Source organism: Nycticebus coucang, chromosome X (assembly GCF_027406575.1).
Source record: "Nycticebus coucang isolate mNycCou1 chromosome X, mNycCou1.pri, whole genome shotgun sequence".
NCBI classification, from domain to species: domain Eukaryota; kingdom Metazoa; phylum Chordata; class Mammalia; order Primates; family Lorisidae; genus Nycticebus; species Nycticebus coucang.
Window position 1 is genome coordinate 177,099,364 of NC_069804.1, and position 24,228 is coordinate 177,123,591.

Here is a 24,228-nt window from a genome sequence, read left to right on the forward strand (position 1 = left end):
CAAAAAAAAAAAAAAAAAAAGAAAAAAAAAAACAACAGCAACATCAAATTAAACAAAAAACAAACAAACAAAAAGAAAAAAACAACCAAAAACAAAGCAGTATATATATATCTTGTTGAATATTCTCTGGGCAACAGGTGGTCTTCTGGGATATCTTCCCAGAAGATATGAGATGTTAATCACAATGCTGATATGACTGGAGGCCTCCGCTGATTTCTCAAACCCCACAGGGTAGACACCCTAAATCTCTCTTTAGCCCTCTTGAAAGGCACTTTAAACTTCTAAACTTGCTAAGCAGAAGCTTTCCCAGGAAAGTGCTTGTCGCTGGAATCACTGCTGAAGTGGCTATCTACTTATCCAGTGTGCCAAAACCCATCTCACTCTGCCCCTGAGGGTTAGGGCTGTAAGGCGGCTCAGTCCTCACTTTTAGGCTGCTCAGTCACTAGGTTACTAGCTGCCGCCCGATCCTTGCTCTGCAACCCTGAGGGCGGACCTTGCTGGGGCCGTTCTCTCCCAATGGCTCCCTGTGGCCCACAGCCAAACACTATTAGCTCCGTCTGGCTCAGCGGCTCAGTCTGGGGCCCTACACAAAGCCCAAAGTTCTCTGCACTCCTGCTCAAGCTCTCCCCAAGGCAGTTCAACTGAGTGCCAAGTCCAAAAACACCAAAACAGTTCACAGGTAAGGCCTTTCCAGTTTGCAGTCTCGCTGCTACTGTACTTACAGCTGTCAGCGGGATTAGGCCGATTGAACATATGCGACCACTTGCCAGTTTTCCACTGTTTTTGTCCTCCTCTTGGGGTCCAGAAGTCTCTTGCTGACTCCCTGTATCCTCAAAGGGATGATTATAGGCAGATCCCACTAGCCAGAGATGCCTGGAGTCTTATTTCCCCAGACTCACAGTGCCCAGTTGCAGGGAAGCTGTTACTCGGCCTTCATCTTGCTCTTCCCCCTACCTAACTTTCAATAATATGTTTCTTAATTTAGGAATTTATATGACATATAATTTACTGTGGTTTTTTGTATTTGGCAACTGCTATGCCTAGAGTTGAATTCTCACTTGACGCCGTACCAAACTGAAAATGTTTTTATGTGCTAAACACAAATTTATTCATAAATTTGTAAAAGTTGACTGACTATTCAGTATTTTCAGCTTATTAGAACTTAATTTTCCCTTTTTAATTTATAGTATTCAAGAAGTCTTTTAAAGTGGGAGTAGCTCTAGAAAGGAAGGCCTGCTAGTGCAAGGAAATGATGATCTCAAAAAGCCATATTTTTAAGTGATGATTCTTAAGTAGAATAAATATACATTTTTTAGAGGTTTTCCTTGAGAAGGATTGGTTTCACAAAGCCCATTTGGGGCTTCAGCTTTTTCAGAGTTATTACTGTATTGAATCCACTCTGGAATGTATCCCTTCTTCTCTCCTTTTGCAAGTTCTTCTCTTTACATAGTTCTCTTGTTTCTTCTTCACCAGTATCATTGGTCATTCTTTCACATTTGAAAAAGTATTGTAGAGGTAGGACAAGCACTTTTAAAAAAAAATAGATGGACCGTATGCAATTCAAATATTATAGAATTATATAAAATAAAAATATTTAGAACTCTCTTCCTACCTGAACTCTGCCAATTACACTCACTTCCCAAAGTTAATAAATTTGAATAGTTTTTTTGATAATATAAATGCATTTTACTGTAAATATCAATTAATATTTTCCCTGTTTCTTAATACTCATGTTATCCTTTGTATGGCTGCACCATATTTATTTAATAAGGTTTCTAATGATGAGCACTTAGGATCTTCCCAATTTTCATTATTACATCCAATATTGCCAAAAATATAATAATAAACATTTATTATTATAAATAGTGGAAAAATACCTAGAAATTACATTGGTAATTGAAAAAGTCTGTGTATTTTTCCACATTGTCCAGCTTTATTGAGGAATCATTGATCATTTAAGTGTATATGTTTAAGATGTATAATGATAATTTGATAGATATGCATACATAAATTATGAAAGATTCAGAACATTCAAGCTAATTAATATATCTATGATCTCAAATACTAATTTTTTCATGGTGAGGACAATAAAGATCTAACCTCTTAGCAAATTTCAAGTATATAATACAATATTGTTAGCTATATTTAAATTATTGTATAGTTAATCTTTAGAAATTATCAGTATTGTGTAATTTAAACTGTATACTTCTTGACTTATGCCTCCCCATTTTACATACCCCAATCCCCTAGTAACCAATTCTACTCTCTATTTCTACAATTTTGACTATTTAAAATTCCATATACATATGGAATATGTTTTTCTATGGCTTTTTTCATTTTGCATAATGTCCCTCAGGTTTGTTCATTTTCATTTGTAACAATTGAGACCATTTTCTTCCTTTTTAAGTTTGAATATTCTATTGAATATATTCACATGGGAGGGACAAGGAAACATGGTTTTCCAATGTATACCTATGACAATAACCATCACTCTGCAATGTGCTGTTATGAGATGAAGATGCAAACATAATTTTCTTCTCATAGCTTTCTGCCAATATGGCTTCCCTGGGAGAGTCCCACACAGTTGCAGCCTAAGCCACTATTTTGAGAACTAATTCTTGTTATCTACCCCACCCTTGAACTGAATTCATGCAGCCTCCACCTGGTTATGGAGGGATAGGGGAGACCAAACCTCTTAAGCATACTTCAGGGCAATACTCATCATCTAGGTGCAGGAACCTGTGGAACTATGGATGAGCTTGGCCAACACATTGTAGCTACCAATAACACCAACACAAACCATGTAGGTCCTAGTGAGTGGCTCCACAATATCACTGATACTGCTACTATCAACATCACATTAGCTACCTAGTGGGTTTAGAACCTCCTACACACTCCCGCTGCTTCTACTACTAACCTCTGAGCAATCCAGCTGAAGCTGAAGACCCAAGAATTGGCCCTTTAGGACCCACTAATACCAGTGGCAGTATAAGCTGCTCTGAGGACTAAAAGTAGGCATACCCAACACACTGTTGAGTTACCAGGGTTAAAGACTGGCTAAGCTGCCATCCAAGGCCCCAGAAAACCTTCACCTTAGCCTCAAGTAATAATAGTATCTTAAGCCACCAATACCATAGACTCTGTGTACTGCCAAAGAAATCACACAAATATCACACTACCACAGGAAATCAAAGAAAAGTGTCCTACTCAAGCAACAACATATGTACATCTTCAGGAAAAATTATCCACTAAAAATGCAATTTGAAAAACCCAAAACAAGTGGCTACATCAAATGCACAGATATCAATGGAAATACATTGGAAACATGAAAAAAGTAAGGAAATGTGACATCACCAAAGGAACACAGCAATTGTGCAGCAATGGATCCCAGTCAAAATAATTCCTTGACATGCCAGGTAAAGAATCCAAAGGATTAATTTAATATAAGTTCAATGAGATGCGAGAGTAATCTTAAAATCATTAAAAAGATATCAGGAAATTAATCTAAAATATGAATGATAAATTTACCAAAGACATGAATATCTTTAACAACAATGATAACAACAACAAACTAACAGAAATTCTAGAGCCAACATATTACAGAAGGAAATATGAAATATGTTCAAAAGCTTCATATCAAACAGAATAAAGACTCTCAGAACCTGAAAGCAGGTAATTTACAATAATTCATACAGACAAAAATAAGAATAAAATAACATAAAAGAATTAGCAAAGCCTTTGAAATATCTCGGACTACATAAAACAACAAAATTTATGAAATATTGGTATTCTTGAACAAGAAAAGAGATCAGAAAGTTTAGAAAATCTATTCAAGTGAATAATGTATGAAGATTTATTATTTCTAACAAGAGAGTTAGAAATGGACCTCCAGATACAGGAGGTCCAGTGATTCTCAGGCACATACATATGCACAAAGGACTTTGGATTGGCATATTATAATCAATTGAATCTAAATTCAAAGTGAAAGAAATAATTTTAAAATTAGTAAAAGTTTCTAGTGACCTGTAAAGGAAACCCCATCAGATTAGAAGAAAGAAAGAAGAAGAAGAAGGAAGGAGAAGGAGGAGGAGAAGAGGAGGAAGAGAGGAAGATGAGGAAGAGAAGGAGACAGAGGAGAGGAGGAAGAAGAATAAAAGAAGGAGAAACAAAACTACCAGTGAAGAATTTTATATACTAACAGAATAAGCTTCATAAACGAAGGAGAAATCAAGTCTTTCCCAGAGAAGCAGATAGAGAGAGGAATTTTCACCACTAGAGTGGCCCTACAGTAAACAGTCAAAGGAGTTTTCAATATGGAAATGAAAGGTTGATATACACTATCACGAAATCACACGAAAATATGAAACCCATAGATCTTATAAAGCAATCACAGAAAGATGGAAGAGAAAGGGATCAAATGTCAACGTGATATATTTTCATTAAAACAGAAAGTCACAAACAAAAAGTAAGAAATAGACAATTTATAAAGCAACTAGAACACAATTAACAATATGACAGGAACAAAGTTGCAAGTATCAATATTAACTTGAATGTAAATGAGTTACACTCCACTTAAAAGACATATATTGACAGAATAGATTCAAATCAACATGATTCTACTATATGCTTCTTACAAAAACATCATCATACCCATAAAGACACATATAAACTAAAAGTAAAGACATGAAAAAGATATTCCATACCAATGGAATCTAAAGGCAAGCAGAAGGCAGAAGTAGCTATACTTATATAAGAAAACAGACTTTAAATCAAAAACAGTAAAAACAGATGAGTAAAAGAAGGTCATTATATAATGATAAAGTGATCAATTCAGCAAAAGGATATAACAATTTTGAAAATATGTTCACCCAGTATTGGAACATCAAGATTCTCCAAACAAATATTAGTAGATCTAAAGAAAGATAGACAGTATTACAATAATGGTGGAGAACTCTAACACACTACTATCAACACTAGACAGATCATCTAGACAAAAAAACCCAACAAAGATACATTGTACTTAAAATGGACAATTGAATTATATGCCTCAGGGTAGTCTTTGGATTGTTATCCTTTAGGGACATTTGAGCTTCATAAATCTGGTTACCAAATTCCCTCCAAAAATCTGTAAGATTTTCAGCAATTATTTATCTAAATATGCTTCTTATGTCTTTCTTCTCCTTTTGGGATTTTCATAATGAATCTAGCGTTTCACTTGATGGCTGATTCATAAATTCTGGCGGCTTTCTTCTCTATTTTTTTAATTCAAAAGTATTCTTTTTTTATTTTAGAATGTTAGGGAGTATACATGTTTTGTTTGCATACTTTGATTTTTTTTTTTCATATGGAGTCAAAGTTGTAAGTGTGCACTGTATCCAATACATTTGAACTTACCCATCCCATCATCACCCTGCCTCCCATCTTGATTTTCATTGATATTTACTTCCATATGTATATGATATTTATGTCCAACTTAAGTGTTGATCTATTATTCCTAAATTGGTATTGAATACATATCTTTTATTCTCTGTTCCTGTGATGTTTCATTTAGAAGGATGGTTTCTTTTATATTTTTGTTCCTCAAAATATTCCATAGAAGCAATGAGCTTTATTTAGTAATTATTTGTTTCCTGTTGTCCAAATTCATTTTCAGAGAAACTTTGGGGAAAACCCATTATAAATTTGTCATACTGATAGTTTTGTTATATTTAGAAACATCTGTTTAGTAATTTGTATCAAGAGAAATTAAAATGTGAAATAGTATTATTAATAGAATATTTAATGGCTATTGTTTGGGTAATAATGAGATATAGGTATTAAATTCTGTCTTCTAGTTAATATAAATATTACTATTATATAAAACATATTTTTAAGAATTTCAGTCAATATCTGCATAATTTCACTGAACATATTTTTACTTGTCTTCCTTTCTTCCATAGTTTTGTCTGTATATGTCTGTTTTGATGCAAAAGAATGAGTGAATGTTTATGACAATAATGCAGTATTCATTTTGTTTTCTTCTAGCACATCTGCCACATGTTCACCCTGTGACAAGCAATTAGTTTCTGTTGTATAATTATTAAAATCATTTTATTCCATTTTTTAAAACTGCCACAAAATATAATACAAATCACGTTAATTTCTATTCTACTAAAGTGTGTAATGCTGTTCTATCTATATAAATAACATTGGTACTTAATGAAAAGATGGATTATTGTCAAAATGTAATTTTCCTTAAGATAATCTCACAGAATATTTTAGCAATGCTATCTCTATATTGGTGAACATTTTTTTTCAAGTGAATACATGTACATTCATTGATAATTGATAAAAACCCTGTTCAAATAAATATATTGATCTCCTAAATTTTTCAAGGTTTAAAAATTAGCAATATAGTTACTAGCAGTTATTATTTTCAAATATATGTTTCAGGTACACATTTATCAAAATTACAGGTCATTATCCTTACAGTTAACACCAGAGACAGGCCAGCTACTGTACAAGGAGACTGTTAGGTATAGAGAGGACCTACATACATACATACTTCACAAGAATTTATCCAGCTCCTACAATGAACTAGGACAGTGTGTTAGGATGTTTTGTAAGTAACAATAAACGTTAATTGGATTGAACCTTATTTAGACAGCACTTTTTAGTGTGGAACTTTTTTTACCATATTCCATAGCATTTAACTGTTCCTCACATGAGGAATTATACAGATGGAATGAATGAATGACTCATGATAGGCTGGGATACTGCCAAAATGAAGAGGGCAGACTATGTCTAAAGGAAACAACAGCCACTCAGCTTGTCTCTTTCAATTTCTACACAAAAATCCAGATCCAGTGCTGTTATAACTTCTAATTTTTTAAGTGAAGATATAAATTTAGACTTTTATGTTAACTTACCTACTTTACAAAATATCAAACCTACTTCTTCCTTTCTAATCTGGAAATGAACTCTATGCAAAGATACAAAGTTACATTTTTAAACAGCTTTGTTGAGAAACAGTTACACACCATAAAATTAACCCATTTAAATTATCGATTCAGTCATTTTTTAGTTTATATACAGAGATGTGTACCCATCACATTATTGCACATTTTCATCTCCCAAAATAATTTCCATGTTCATTAGCAATCACTCATCACTCACCATTCTATTTTACACCAAGTACCCAGAAACTAATTGTATAGTTTTGTCTCTAGTTTATCTATTCTGGAAATTTCATGTAAATGGAATTGTGTAATGTCTGACCTTTGTGTTGGCTTTTTAAAATTAGCATGAAAAAAATTAGTATGATGTCTTTAAGATTTAACAATATTGTAGCCTGGCTAAGTAATGTCTGATAGTATAATACATAGTAATATACCACATTTCGTTTATCCATTCATTAGTTGATGTACATTTGGGTTGCCTACACTTTTTGCAAATTATTCATAAAATTACTATATTTATTTACAAGTTTTTGTATGGACATATGTTTTCATTTCCCTTGGATATATACCTGGGAATGTAATTTTGGATCATATAGTAACTTTAATTTGAACATTTTACAGGGGTCCTCAAACTGCGGCCCGTGAGCCACATGAGGCGGTATGATTGTTTTGTTCTTGTTTTGTTTTTTTACTTAAAAATAAGATTTGTGCAGTGTGCATAGGAATTTGTTCATAGTTTTTTTTTTAAACTATAGTCCAGCCCTCCAATGGTCTGAGGGACAGTGAATTGGCCCCCTGTTTAAAAAGTTTGAGGACGCCTGAGTTAGAAGAACTTCCAGACTATTTCCAAAGTGGCTGCATCATTTTACCCTACCAGCAGCAGTATATAAAAGTTCTATTTTTTTTTGACTTTCACGTCAACACTTTTTATCATTAGGTCATTTTGATTATAACAAGACCAGGGGGTATGAAGTATCTAATTGTAGTTTGATTTGCATTTCCTTAATGGTTAATAAGATTGAGAACCTTTTTGTATACTGATTGGCCAAGTGTTTCTCTACTTTGGAGAAACGTCAGTTGAAATCTTTTCTCCATTTTTTAGTTGGATTATTTGTCTTTTTATTTTGAGCTGTGTTCCATATGCATTTCGATACTATATACTTATTAAGTACATAATTTTCAAATGTATTATTCCAATCCATCAGTTATACTTGAACTTTTTTGATGGTTTCCTTTGAAGCATAAAAGTTTTAAATTTGGATTAAATATAATTTATCAGCATTTTCCCCTTCTTATTCTTTTGATGTCATATTCAAGAAACTATTGCCTAATCGAAGGTCATGCAGATTTACATCTATGTTTTCTTCTCAGTGTTTTGTAAGTTAAATGCTAACATAGATGTGTGATTCACTTTGAATTAATTTTTGTTAATAGTTTGAGGTAGGGGTACAGCTTCATTGATTTGGATGTGGATATTGAGATATCCCAGCACAATATTATTTTTGTTTGTTTGCTTGTTTTTGAGACAGAGTCTCACTACGTCACCCTTGGTAGAGTGCCATGGCGTCACAGCTCACAGCAACCTCCAACTCCTGGGCTTAAGTGATTCTCTTGCCTCAGCCTCCCAAGTAGCTGGGACTACAGGCGCCTGCCACAACGCCCAGCTATTTTTTGTTGCAGTTGTCATTGTTGTTTAGCTGGCCTGGGCTTGGTTCCACCCGGCCAGATGTATGTGGCTGACACCATAACCACTATGCTACAGGCGCCGCCCAGCCCTCAGCATAATATTCTAAAAAGATTTCCTTGGCCCATTGGTCTTGGCTCTGCTATCAAAAGTAAATTAAGCAGCAATGTAAGGGTATGTTTATTCACCCTTGGTTCAATCTCATTGATCTAAATGTCTGTTCTCATGCAAGCTACACACTGTCTTGATTGATTTATGTTGTTTGTAATAAGTTTTGGTTGGGGCGTGTGAGAACTCCAACTCTGTTCTTTTTCAAGATGATTTTGCCTTTTCTTCGTTCTTTGAATCTATCAGTAAATTTTAATAGCAGTTTGCTAATTGTGAAAGAAAAAAGTCAGCTGGGATATTGTTAGGGATTACATTTAAACTAGGCATCAATTTGGGGATTATTGCTATAGTACCAAAATGAAGTTTTCTCATCAATGAACCTGAATGCCTTTCCATTTCTTTACTTCTTCTTGAATTTCTTTCAACAATATTTTGTAGCTTTTAGTGTACAAATTTTGTATTTGTTTTAATAAATTTATTTCTAAATCTTTTTATCTTTTTGATGCTCTTATAAATATATTTGTTTTCTTTATTTCATTTTCCAATTATTTATTGCTATAGTATAAAAATAAATCTGACTTTTGTAAATTAGTCTTATATCCTACAACCTTGATGAACTAGTCCTATTTTTTTCTTTTTGGTGCATTTTTAGGATTTTTTTTAAGGATTTTCTATATACATGTTCACGTCAATTGCAAGTAGAGAAAATTTTCTTTCGTCCTTTGTAATTTGAATGCATTTTATTTGTTTTTACTGTTCTTTTTTTAAATTTTCTTGCCAAATTGCCCTGGCTAGAGCTTCCAGTACATATTGAATGAAAGTGATGTCATAAGCCAAATTGTGTTCCCCTCCCCAAATTCATATATTGAAATTTTAACCCCCATACCTAAAATGTGACCACATTTGGCACAGTGTCTTTACAGGGGTAATTTAGTAAAAATTAGATCATAATCTAATACGACTGGTTTCCTTGTAAGATGAGAAAATTTGGACACTGGCATGTACAGAGGGAAACTAGTGTGAAGGCGCAGGAAGAAGATGGCTGCCTACAAGCCAAGAACAGAGGACTGTAAAAGATAATTCCCTAATGGCCCTCAGAAGAAATCAGTTCTGCTGCCTGACACCTTTATCTAAGACTTATAGACATCAGAACTGTGAGACAATAAATTTCTGTTACTTAAGCCACCCAGCCTGTGATACTTTGTTATAGCAATCCAAAAAAAAAAAAAAAAAACTAATAGAAGTGACAAAAGACATACTTGTCCTGGGGCTAATCTTAGGGAGAATGCATTTAATATTTTACCAGTAAAGCTTTGGTGAGATAAGATGATTTAGGGTCTCATCCAGAAAAATACATGACTAAGATGTGGCAGTATTGCAGAATAAGATTTATTAGGCAGTGCTTGGACTGGATTGCATGAGAAGTGAAATTCCTCTCAGTGGGAGGCCTTATGGAGATAAAGGTGCAGGGTCATCACCTAGAATGAAAGAAGGGCAGGGAACGCCCTGGGGAGAGAGGAGGCTTAAGTGTATAGGTGATGTTGCTCAGCAGCACAGTGAGCAATTTCTGGTCACAAAGCTCCAAAAGGCAGAAGCCATTTGGGGTCTTTTATTTTTTATTTATTTATTTATTTATTTTTATTTACTTATTTTTATTAAATCATAGCTGTGTACACTAGTATGATCATGGGGCACCATGCACTTGGTTCATAGATCGTTTGACACATTTTCATCACACTAGTTAACATAGCTTTCGTAGCATTTTCTTAGTTATTTTGCTAAGACCTTTACATTCCACATTTACTAGGATTCACATATACCCTAGTAAGATGCACCACAGGTGTAATCTCATTAATCCCTCTCCATCCACCTACCTCCCCCCTCCCTCCCCTCCCTTTCCCCCTTCTCCCTATTCTTAGGTTGTAACTGGGTTATAGCTTTCATGTGAAGGACCTACATTAGTTTCATAATAAGGGTGAGTACATTGGGTACTTTTTCTTCCATTCTTGAGACACTTTACTAAGAAGAATATGTTCCAGCTCCATCCATGTAAACATGAAAGAGGTAAAGTCTCCATCTTTTTTTAAGGCTGCATAATATTCCATGGTGTACATATACCAAAATTTATTGATCCATTCTTGGATCGATGGGCACTTGGGCTTTTTCCATGACTTAGCAATTATGAATAGGGCTGCAATAAATATTCTGATACAAATATCTTTGTTATGGTGTGATTTTTGGTCTTCTGGGTATATGCCCAGTAGAGGGACAGGATTGAATGGCAGATCTATTTTTAGATCTCTAAGTGTTCTCCATATCTCTTTCCAAAAGGAATGTATTAATTTGCATTCCCACCAGCAGTGCAAAAGTGTTCCCTTTTCTCCACATCTACGCCAACATCTCTGGTCTTAGGATTTTGTGATATTGGCTAGTCTCACTGGAGTTAGATGATATCTCAAAGTAGTTTTGATTTGCATTTCTCTGATGATTAAAGATGATGAGCATTTTTTCATATGTCTGAAGGCCGTGCACCTGTCTTCTTCAGAGAAGTTTCTCTTCAAGTCCCTTGCCCAGCCTGCGATGGGATCCCTTGTTCTTTTCTTGCTAATGCGTTTGAGTTCTCTGTGGATTCTGGTTATTAAACCTTTGTCGGAGACATAACCTGCAAATATCTTCTCCCATTCTGAGGGCTGTTTGCATGCTTTAGTTACTGTGTTCTTGGCTATGCAGAAGATTTTTAGTTTGATCAAGTCCCAATAGTGTATTTTTGAAGCAGCTTCAATTGCCCGGGGGGTCCTTCTCATAAAAAACTCGCCCACCCAATTTCTTCAAGGGTTTTCCCTACACTCTCTTCTAGTATTTTTATAGTTTCATGTCTTAGGTTTAAATATTTAATCCAGTGAGAGTCTATCTTGGTTAATGGTGAGAGGTGCGGGTCCAGTTTCAGTCTTCTACAGGTTGCCAGCCAGTTCACCCAGCACCATTTGTTAAATAGGGAATCTTTTCCCCACTGAATGTTTTTAATTGGCTTGTCAAAGATTAAATAACGGTAAGTAGCTGGATTCATCTCTTGGTTCTCTATTCTGTTCCAGACATCTACTTCTCTGTTTATGTGCCAGTACCATGCTGTTTTGATCACTATCGATTTGTAGTATAGGCTGAGGTCTGGTAGCATGATTCCTCCTGCTTTGTTTTTATTTTTGAGTAATGTCTTGGCTATTCAAGGTTTTTTCTGATTCCGTATAAAATGAAGTATTGTTTTTTCAAGATCTTTAAAGTATGACAGTGGAGCTTTAATGGGGATTGCATTGAAATTATATATTGCTTTGGGTAGTATGGACATTTTAACAATGTTGATTCTTCCCAACCATGAGCATGGTATATTTTTCCATTTGTTAACATTCTCAGCTATCTCTTTTCTTAGAGTTTCATAGTTCTCTTTATATAGATCTTTCACGTCCTTTGTTAGATAAATTCCCAAGTATTTCATCTTCTTTGGCGCTACTGTGAATGAGATAGAGTCCTTAATTGTTTTTTCAACTTGATTATTTTTGGTATATATAAAGGCTACCGATTTATGAATGTTGATTTTGTAACCTGAGACACTGCTGTATTCCTTGATCACTTCTAAGAGTTTTGTAGTAGAGTCCCTAGTATTTTCCAGATATACAATCATATCATCTGTGAAGAGTGAAAGTTTGATCTCTTCTGACCCTATGTGGATACCCTTGATTGCCTTTTTTTCCCTAATTGCAGTGGCTAAAACTTCCATTACAATGTTAAAGAGCAATGGAGACAGTGGGCAGCCTTGTCTGGTTCCTGATCTGAGTGGAAATGATTCCAATTTAACTCCATTCTATATGATATTGGCTGTGGGTTTGCTGTAGATGGTCTCTATCAGATTGATAAATGTCCCTTCTATACCAATTTTTTTAAGTGTTCTGATCATGAAGGCATGTTGGATGTTATCAAAAGTTTTTTCTGCATCGATTGAGAGGATCATATGGTCTTTGTTTTTTAATTTGTTTATGTGCTGAATTACATTTATAGATTTACGTATATTGAACCAGCCTTCAGACCCTGGGATAAAACTGACTTGGTCATGATGTATGATTTGTTTGATATGTTGCTGGATTCTGTTTGTTAGAATCTTGTTGAATATTTTTGCATCTATATTCATTAGTGATATTGGTCTATAATTTTCTTTTCTTGTTGGGTCTTTTCCTGGTTTGGGGATCAGGGTGATGTTTGCTTCATAGAACGTGTTGGGTAGTCTTCCTTCTTTTTCTACCTTTGGAACAGGTTGAGTAATATAGGTACTAATTCCTCTTTAAAGGTTTGGTAGAATTCTGATGTAAAACCATCTGGTCCCGGGCTTTCTTTTTTGGGAGATTTTGTATGGTTGATGTTATTTCCAAACTTAATATGGGCCTGTTCAACATTTCCACTTGTCTTGGAAGGTGACGTGCTTCCAAGTAGCGGTCAATTTCCTTCAGATTTTCGTAATCTTGAGAGTAAATTTTCTTGTAATATTCATTAAGGATTTTTTGGATTTCTGAGGAGTCTGTTGTTATTTCGTCTTTGTTATTTCTGATTGACGAGATTAGAGATTTTATTCTTTTTTTTCCTGATTAGATTGGCCAAAGGTTTATCTATTTTGTTGACCTTTTCAAAAAACCAGCTTTTTGATTTATTGATCTGTTGTATTATTCTTTTGTTTTCAATTTCATTTATTTCTGCTCTGATTTTGGTTATTTCTTTTCTTCTACTGGATTTTGGGTTGGAGTGTTCTTCCATTTCCAGTCTCTTGAGATGTCCCATTAAGTTGCTTACTTCCTCTCTTTCCGTTCTCCTGAGGAAGGCTTGCAGTGCTATAAATTTCCCTCTTAGAACTGCCTTTGCGGTGTCCCAGAGGTTCTGATAGTTCATGTTTTCATTGTCGTTTTGTTCCAGAAATTTGGCAATTTCCTTCTTGATCTCATCTCTGACCCAGCTATCTTTCAGCATAAGGTTATTTAACATCCATGTTTTTGTATGTGTATGCAGATTCTTGTTGTTACTCATCTCAAGTTTTATTCCATGATGGTCCAAGAAGATGCATGGAATAATTTCTATTCCTTTAAATTTACTGAGGTTAGACTTGTGACCTAAGATGTGATCGATTTTGGAGTAAGTTCCTTGGGCTGATGAGAAGTATGTGTATTCAGTTTTGTTGGGATGAAATGTTCTGCAGATGTCAGCTAAATCTAAATGCTGGATGGTTAGATTTAAATCTAGAATTTCTTTACTCAGCTTTTTGTTGGAGGATCGATCCATCACTCCCAAAGGAGTGTTAAAATCTCTGAATATTATAGAGTTGGAGGAAATCAAGTTGCTTATGTCTGTTAGAGTTTATCTTATAAATTGAGATGCATTCTGGTTGGGTGCATAGAAATTAATAATTGAAATCTCATCATATTGAGTCTTACCCTTAACAAATATGAAGGGACCATTTTTGTCCTTCCTTACTTTTGTTGGTTTAAAGCCTATTGTATCCGCAAATAAAATTGCAACTCCTGATTTTATCTGGTTACCACTTGCCTGAAATATGGATGACCATCCTTTCACCCTGAGTCTGTATTTGTCTTTTAAGTTAAGATGTGACTCTTGTATGCAACAAATGTCTGGCCTGAATTTTTGTATCCAGTCAGCTGACCTATGTCTCTTTAGAGGACAGTTTAAGCCATTCACATTAATGGAGAGTATTGATAAGTTTGGTGAAATTTGGGGTATTGAGTTTTTCGAAAGTCCAGTGGGCATTTTTAATCCTTTTGCCATTGTGGAAGTTGGAGTTTGATCCGAAGTTTCTGAGTGAGTTTACTTTTGTAGTAGAGGATTGGGTTGGTTATTATGGAGGCTAGGTCTGAGAATATCCTGAAGAGCTGGTTTGGTTATGGCAAATTTCTTTAGCATATTTATGTCATTAAAGTATTTAATTTCTCCGTCGTAAATGAAACTCAGTTTAGCTGGGTACAAGATCCGGGGTTGAAAGTTATTTTGCTTGAGGAGATTAAACGTTGATGACCACCCTCTTCTGGCTTGAAAAGTTTCAGCAGAAAGATCTGCAGTCATTCTAATGTTCTTCCCTTTGAAGGTAATAGATTTCTTTCGCCTGGCCGCTTTGAGAATTTTCTCCTTCATATTAAGTTTAGCGAAGTTAATTATGACATGCCTGGGGGATGTCTTATTGGGGTTGAGTCGTGCTGAGGTTCTGAAACTATCTGCTATCTGAATTTCAGGTTCTCTAGGCATGTCTGGAAAATTCTCTTTCATAATTTCATGCAGAAGGGCCTCTGTGCCCAGTGAGGCCACTTCATCTGTTTCAGGAATTCCTATGAGTCGGATATTTGCCTTCTTCGAGTTATCCCAGAGCTCTCTGAGTGAGTGATACATTTTTGCTCTCCATTTTTCTTCCTCTTTGAGAGTTTAGGAGCGTTCAAAGGCTTTATCTTTGATGTCGGAGATCCTTTCTTCTGCTTGGTCCATTCTGTTGCTAAGGGATTCTACTGTATTTTTCATATCTTTGAGGGCTGCAAATTCTTGTTTCAGTGTGTCTAAGTCTTTGGTGGTTTTGTCTTTAAATTCGTTAAATTCTTGAGACAGCTTTTGAATTTTTCCACGAATTCCTAATTCCATTTTGTTAATCTTGTTTGCCATCCAAATTCTGAATTTCAGCCAGTTGTTTGTGAATGGGATCTTCAATTACATCTGCCGTATCTTTCCTTGGGGGGGGGTTGATCTATTCTGGTTATTCATGTTACCAGAGTTTTTCCGCTGATTCCGCCCCATGATTATTTTACTCCCTTTGATTTTCCTCTGGTGTTTTGTCGAGGACCCGTACAGTGCTGTGGCCTGAGAAACTGGGGCTCTGTTTGGTGTGGAGGGGCTAAGTGGTTCTGTCTTGTTTTCAGCTGGTTTCTATGGGACCCTAGTGAAGCAGTTACTCTGGGTTGAAGTCTCAGCTGTGGAGAAATACCAGCAATTAAGTCACCCCACTCACCACAGGTAACAAATGGAAAAGGAGAATCAAACCTTCCTACAACCACACACCCAGGGCACCACCTGGATAGTCCCCAGGTGAGTGACTCAGTTCAAAAGGTCCAAGTCAATTGTCTCAGTCAGCAGCTACCTTGGGTGGGAGAGTTCAAGAGGTCCCTGGGAACTAGATCACAGGGGTCTGGTGACTGCTCTAAAATAGCTTGCTCCAGTGCTGCATGGAATCAGGAAGAGCCATCAGTAAATAGATCAGTCTGGGAAGGTTGATGCCTCCTTCCCCACCTTGCAGCTCTGTCACACCCAGTCGCTGTTAGCCCCACAGGACTGTGACCCAGTCAGTTGTCTGCAGTAAGCAGATACTCCAGGGGTTTGCACCTGCCTAAGTCACAGGGTAGTCTGTGTCTGCTTGACTAGGCCGCTATTCTCTGTCTTTATCCAGCAGGGGGTGGTGTGGCCTGTCCACCTCGGGCATTTGATGGACGCTGGAGGTGTTCACCCAGTTCCAGCCCCACCCTTAGTTTATGTTACTGGGTGAAAGGAACAACCCTGTGGGAGTTTGTTTCTGCCCTTGCTAGATTCCTCAGCAGAGGAGAGGCTGATTTGAGTTCCCAGAACCTGTGCCTCAGGCCCTGTCTTTAGTCTTGCGGGTTTGTATTCGCAGCACAATCAGTTGTTGGCTGTAGCCTCTTGGCCTCCTTTGTCTATAGGCTGCACCTAAGGGCCAGGTGCGTCTTAGGCTCAGTAGAGTGGTCCTCTGGATCAGCCCCACAATGGGAGTTTCCTGGCTCTGCAGGTGTGTTTTCTAGTCCCCGTGTTCCACCCAGGTCGGTACCGTCTCAGGAAAACCCTTTACTCATGGGGCCTGTGTTTCAGTCCCAGGTCTGTTCCATGGTGGTTGCCATCTGAGAAGATGCTCGGCCTCATCTGGTTGCCCAGGAAGACAGGAGGAGAGGCTGTGGGATATCTGGGGGTGGGCCTTGTTATTGCTGAAGATGGCATTTGCTCTGCACCTCGGGGCACCACTGCTCCAGTGTAATTCCCTCTTAGCCGACCATCGTCTTCTCGCTCCTTTGATACAGAGTCAGCCCTGGCCAGCTGTAGTCCAGGTCCTATCTACACCTCTTGAGAGTTCACCCAAGAATCTGGACTCCTGTGGGGACAGGTCTTCAGATCATGGAGTGAGCGTGGAGGGGAGTGCTCGGAGCTCAGAGTTGCAGGTCGTAACACCAAGCTCATTGAGACTAAATGAACAAATAAACAGATACAAAGGTTACCAGGTGCAGGGGCCCATAGATACAGAGACAGATGGAAACACATAGACATACAGGCAACAGCCATGACAACAGCAATATAAGAACAACTGCAGTAAAAATAGTGATAATCGTAAAATAATTGAAAGAAAGGAAAAATATAGAGAAAAAAGTGGTGTTAGAAGGAATGTTAAATGATAAGAAAGAAGAAATTAAAATTAAAAGACATAGAAATAAAAAATATATCTATATAAAAAGTAATAATAAAAAATTATCGAAATCTCCTCTAAGAAAATGGTGAGAAAAAAATAGACAAAAACAAAACAACAACAATAAAAAAACCCATGAAAATGAAAGAAAAAGAAAACAAAACAAAAGAAAAAAAAGGCACCAACTACAAAAATATTCTTGTGTGTAGAAATATACCTATGAATATCTATATGTCTGCTGTAGGGATCAACTTTCATAGGAATATATTCATACTGCAATATACTTTCTGGACACCAGGTGGCACTGTGAATGGTTCCGAGACTTATACCTGATTTACAGTTTATACCATTGCCATGGTAACCACCTTCCATGGCCGATTGCAATTTTGGAGTTTCCGTAAAAGTTTGTCGCCTAAGAATTGTGCAACCTCGGCTGTTCTTTTCCAGACAGCACTTGCGACCAACCTTCCCACTCAGTGCAGGTGTCCATGCTTCCTAAGTCCCTCCACTCTGTTCCCAGGTTCCCCCGCAAACTGGCGACTGCAATCGGCCATAAGGGGAGTGGTGCTGAGTTCGCGTGGTTGTTGGCGGGCTTGCGTCTCTATCTCCTGTAGCTGGTTCCCACGGCTTCAGTAGCCAAAGCCAGTCCGCAGCTTCAGTAGCTTCGCGGCTCCAGAAGCCAAAGCCGGGTCCTAGGCTTCAAGCTGGTTCCCGTGGTTGGAGCCCTCGGGGGACTTATTCTGAGTTTTATGGTTCAGAGTTTCCCTTTTGGATGGGCGCCCGCCAGTTCGCCACACAGCCTGATCCGCCAGCCCCCTCCAACACCTGGGGGAAAGGTGCCCGCCCTTTTGGGTAGTTCAAAATGTCTGTTTCCTGGGCAGGATCCCTTCCCTTCAATTGTCCAACAGTTTGCCCAGCTCCCCGTGGTTTTGAGTGGCTCTCCTTTTGGATGCCTCCCTCAGTTCAGGATTAATTATTTGTCAATTGGATTTTGTCAGCATTTACAAACTGCTGACCTCCGTAGGGGAGGGGCCTGCTGGCCAGCATGGCCGAGCAGGGAAGAATCTCTACAACAGAGTCTGTGATTTTAAATTACCCCTCATATATAGCAAACCGCCAGTTCACTGGGCATCTCCAGCTGTCTGTCCACTCCAATAATCCACACACAGGGAAGGTCCAGACTGCCTTTCCTCTCACCTGGTGGCTTGGGAGAGGTGGGCTACTCGTCCGTCCTGTCTGCCATCATGCCCCGCCTCCTGGGGTCTTTTATAAATAATAGAGTTTGTTTTCTCTATGGCTAGCAGATGGTAGGTGCAATTTTGCAGGACATGCAAAACAGACAGGCTCTACATGACTAAAAATAGACATTTAAGGGCTACATTTAAAGCAATTGGAACTGTAAAAATTTAAGCTTGGTGCCAGTGCGCTTTGTGCTAATGCTGTTAGCCTGCTATGAAGCAGACAACAAAGAGACCAAGATACAGAAATTATCTTTCGCCCATTTATGTAACAAGTGTGATGTTATCTGTGAGTTTTTGTAACTGGTCTTAACATGCTGAGGAAGTTGTTACAGTTTTAGTTTGTTGAGTGTTTGTGTCATGCAACGAAACATCTAATGACTTTTATGCTTCTATAAAGATGGTAATGTTTTTGTCTTTTGCTCTATCATATAAAACTAATTAACTAATTGATATTAACTGATTTTCATATGTCAAATCAGTCTTGCCTTCCTAGGATAAATAGCACTTAGTCATGTTGTATACTTCTTTTTATTGATTTCTGGATTTAGTCTTCTAGATTTTTTTGAGGATTTTAGCATCTATATTTGTAAGAGATGCTGATCAGTGGTCTTCTCCACCCCTCTCTTCCCCTCTCCTTCCCTCCCTTCCTCTCCTTTTTCTACAGTCTCACTCTGTTGCCTAGGCTAAGAGTGTCATGGCATTAGACTAGCGCACAGCAACTTCAAACTCCTGGGTTCAATCAATCCTTCTGCCTCAACCTTGTGAATAGCTGGGACTACAGGTGCCCATCACAACACTGGGCTAATTTTTCTATTCTTAGTAGAGACGGGGTCTCACTCTTGTTCAGGATAGCATCAAACTCCTGAGCTCAGCGGTCCTTCCTCCTCAGCCTCCCAGAGTGTTAAGATTACAGAGTGAACCACCATGCCTGGCTGGTTTTCTTTTCTTGTGATGTCTTTGTCAGGGTTAAGTAACAGGAATACTGACTTTGTAGGATCATTTGAAAAGTGATCCATTCTTTTATATTTTTTAAACAGATGTGGAAAACTTGTCATTAATTCTTCTTTAAATGTTTGGTAGAAATTTCTAGTAGATTCATCTGGGCCTGGGTTTCTATTGAGGAAAATTTCAAATAAAATAATATTTTATTGTCTATATTCATATTTCTATTTCTTCTTATACATGTTTTGGTTGTTTGTTTCTTTATAGGAATTTGTCCATTTTATCTAAGTTATTTAAATTATTTAATTTGTAGGCATATGGTAGGTTATTATATTCTCTTACTTTTTTTTTTTTTTTTTGCAGTTTCTTTTTGGCTGGGGCCAGGTTTGAACCCGCCACCTCAGGTATATGGGGCTGGTGCCCTACTCCAAGACACAGGTGCTGCCCCATTTTTTTTTTTTATTGCTATATATTTGTTAGTGGTGCCTGCCTCCTCTTTCATTCCTGATTTTTGTAGTTTGAGTCTTCTTTCTTTTTTTCTTTTTTTTGCAGTTTTTGGCCGGGGCTGGGCTTAAACCCACCACCTCCAGCATATGGGGCCAGTGCCCCACTCCCTTGAGCCACAGGCACTGCCCATTTGAGTCTTCTTTCCTTTTTGGTTTCTCAAGTTAGTTAAAGATTTTCAATTTCTTATTTTAAAAACATCTTTTTGGTTTCATTGATTTTCTCTATTCTTTTTGTAATCTCTATTTTATTGATTTCTGTTATATTCTTTATGATTTTTTTCCTCCTGATTGGTTTAAATTTAGTATGCTCTTCCTTTTCTAGTTTTCTAATGTACAAATTTAAGATACTGATTGGAGATTTTTCTTATTTTGTAGATAAGCATTTACAGGTATAAATTTCTTTTAAAATACTGTGTTAGCAGCACATCCCTTAATTTGTTTTGTTGTTCTCTCATTTATTGTCACCTAAAAGTATTTTCTAATTTTTCTCCAATTTATTCTTTGAGGCATTTATTATTTAGCAGTGTGTTGTGTACTTTTCAGTATTTGTAAACTTCTTATGTTCCCTTCTGTTATTGATTTCTAATTTAATTCCCTTGTGATTGGAGAACATTGCATAATGTCAGTAAATTTAAGTTGCTTATTCTATGGACCAGTACATAGTTAATTCTGGAAAATGTTCTATATGTGCTTCAAAAAAAAAAATGGGTATTCTTCTATTGCAGGGTACAGTCTTTTATAGATGTCTGTTAAGTCTTATTGGTTAATTGCTCAATTCTCTATCCTCTTTGACATTATAATTTTCCTATACACTATTGAAAATATGATATCAAAGCCTCCAACTATTGTTACTGAATTGACCATTCCCCTCTTTAACGCCATCATTTTTAGCTTCTTGTTCTTTGGCCCTCTCTTGTTAGGTGTATATATATTTATAGTTGTTTTATTTTTTGATAGCTTGCCCATTTTGTTTTTTAAAATCTTACTCTTCATCTCTATTAACATTTTTATTTTGTTTTAAAGTATATTTTGTGTGATATCTATTTAGCCACTCCAGAACTCTTATGGATGGTGTTTCATGATATACCTATTTCCATTCTTTTACTTTCAAACAATATCCACTATTACTATTTTTGAAATCTAAAGTATGTCTAGTGAAGATAGTGAAGATAGCATAGAATTGTGTTCATTTAAAAAACTCAGTGTTATAGTGTTTCTTATTTATTTCTTGTTTAATACATTCACTTTTAATTGTATTATTGATGTGGTTGTATTTATGTCTACCATTTAAGTTTTTATATTTTTGTGTCTCATATTTATTTTGTTCTCATATTCTTGGTATAGTTTCTGCTTTTGCCTTAAGTGAGTATTTGCTATTTTGAAAATGTAATTTATTTAAACATTTTAAACTATATACATATTTTGCTTTACTTTTCAAATATCTTCTTAGTGATTATTATAAGATTGAACTTAAATTATGTATGCCTTAGTTTATCATATTAGACTTCAGATTTATACTAAATTGATTACAGTAAGCTATATAAAGATTTCTCCCATATAGCTCTAGCCCTCCCCTTGTGTGCTATCGTTATGTATTTTGTGTATATGTGTTACAAACTCAACATTAATTACTATTCATATAATAATTATTTTGTATTGTTTTATATCTTTTACAGCAACTGGAAGAAAGCAGGACAGCATATATATAGTCATAGTGGTTGTTATACTACCTTCTTATTTTTCATTTTTGATTCTCTTAATTTCTTTTTTTTTATTGAATCATAGCTGTGTACATTGATATGATCATGGGGCATCACACAGTAGCTTCATAAACCGTTTGACACATTTTCATCACACTGGTTGACATAGCCTTCCTGGCATTTTTCAGTTATTGGGCTAAGACACTTACATTCTACATTTACTAAGTTTCACATATATTCTTGTAAGATGCACTGCAGGTGTGATCCCACCAGTCCCCCTCCCTCTACCCACATCTCCCCCTCTCCCCTCCCCTTCCCCCATTCTTAGGTTGTAACTGGGTTAGAGCTTTCATGTGAGTGCCCTAAATTAGTTTCATAGTAGGGGTGAGTACATTGGGTACTTTTTTTTCCATTTTTGAGATACTTTACTAAGAAGAATATTTCCCAGTTCCATCCATGTAAACATAAAAGAGATAAAGTCTCCATCTTTCTTTAAGGCTGCATAATATTCCATGGTGTACATATACCACAATTTATTAATCCATTTGTGGATCGATGGGCACTTGGGCTTTTTCTATGACTTAGCAATTATGAATTGGGCTGCAATAAACATTCTGGCATAAATATCTTTGTTTTGATGTGATTTTTGGTCTTCTGGGTATATGCCCAGTAGAGGAATTACAGGATTGAATGGCAGTTCTATTTTTAAATCTCTAAGTGTTCTCCATATATCTTTCCAAAATGAATGTAATAATTTGCATTCCCACCAGCAGTACAAAAGTGTTCCCTTTTCTCCGCATCCACGCCAACATCTCTGGTCTTGGGATTTTGTGATATAGGCTAGTCTCACTGGAGTTAGATGATATCTCAAAGTAGTTTTGATTTGAATTTCTCTGATGATTAAAGATGATGAGCATTTCTTCATATGTCTGAAGGCCGTGTGCCTGTCTTCTTCAGAGAAGTTTCTCTTCAAGTCCTTTGCCGATGGGATCCCTTGTTCTTTTCTTGCTAATGCGTTTGAGTTCTCTGTGGATTCTGGCTATTAAACCTTTGTCAGAGACATAACCTGCAAATATCTTCTCCCATTCCGAGGGCTGTCTGCTTGCTTTACTTACTGTGTTCTTGGTTGTGCAGAAGCTTTTTAGTTTGATCAAGTCCCAGTAGTGTATTTTTGAAGCTGCTTCAATTGCCTGGGTGGTCCTCCTCATAAAATACTCACATAGACCAATTTCTTTAAGGGTTTCCCCTCACTCTCCTTTAGTATTTTTGTAGTTTCATGTCTTAGGTTTAAATCTTTAATCCAGTGAGAGTCTATCTTAGTTAATGGTGAAAGGTGTGGGTCCAGTTTTAGTCTTCTGCAGGTTGCCAGCCAGTTCACCCAGCACCATTTGTTAAATAGGGAATCTTTTCCCCACTGAAGATTTTTAATTGGCTTGTCAAAAATTAAATAACGGTAAGTAGCTAGATTCATCTCTTGATTCTCTATTCTGTTCCAGACATCTACTTCTCTATATTTGTGCCAATACCATGCTGTTTTGATCACTATCGATTTGTAGTATAATCCGAGGTCTGGTAGCGTGATTCCTCCTGCTTTGTTTTCATTTTTGAGTAATGTCTTGGCTATCCGAGGTTTTTTCTGATTCCATATAAAACGAAGTATTGTTTTCTCAAGATCATTAAAGTATGACAGTGGAGCTTTAATGGGGAATGTGTTGAAATTATATATTGCTTTGGGTAGTATGGACATTTTAACAATGTTGATTCTTCCCAGCCATGAGCATGGTATGTTTTTCCATTTGTTAACATTTTCAGCTATTTCTTTTCTTAGAGTTTCATAGTTCTCTTTATAGAGATCTTTCACGTCCTTTGTTAGATAAATTCCCAAATATTTCATCTTCTTTGGCACTACTATGAATGGGATAGAGTCCTTAACTGTTTTTTCAACTTGACTATTGTTGGTATATATAAAGGCTACCGATTTATGAATGTTGATTTTGTTACCTGAGATGCTGATGTATTCCTTGATCACTTCTAAGAGTTTTGTAGTAGAGTCCCTAGTGTTTTCCAGATATACAATCATATCATCTGCTAAGAGCGAAAGTTTGATCTCTTCTGACCGTATGTGGATACCCTTGATCGCCTTTTCTTCCCTAATTGCAGTGGCTAAAACTTCCATTACAATGTTAAAAAGCAATGGAGACAATGGGCAGCCTTGTCTGGTTCCTGATCTGAGTGGAAATGATTCCAATTTAACTCCATTCAATATGATGTTGGCTGTGGGTTTTCTGTAGATGGTCTCTATCAGATTGAGAAATGTCCCTTCTATACCAATTTTTTAAATGTTCTGATCATGAAGGGATGCTGGATATTATCGAAGGCTTTTTCTGCATTGATTGAGAGAATCATATGGTCTTTGTTTTTTAATTTGTTTATGTGCTGGAATACATTTATAGATTTATGTATATTGAACCAGCCTTGAGACTCTGGGGTAAAACTGACTTGGTCATGATGTATAATTTGTTTGATGTGTTGCTGGATTCTGTTTGTTAGGATCTTGTTGAATATTTTTGCATCTATATTCTTTAGTGATATTGGTCTATAGTTTTCCTTTCTTG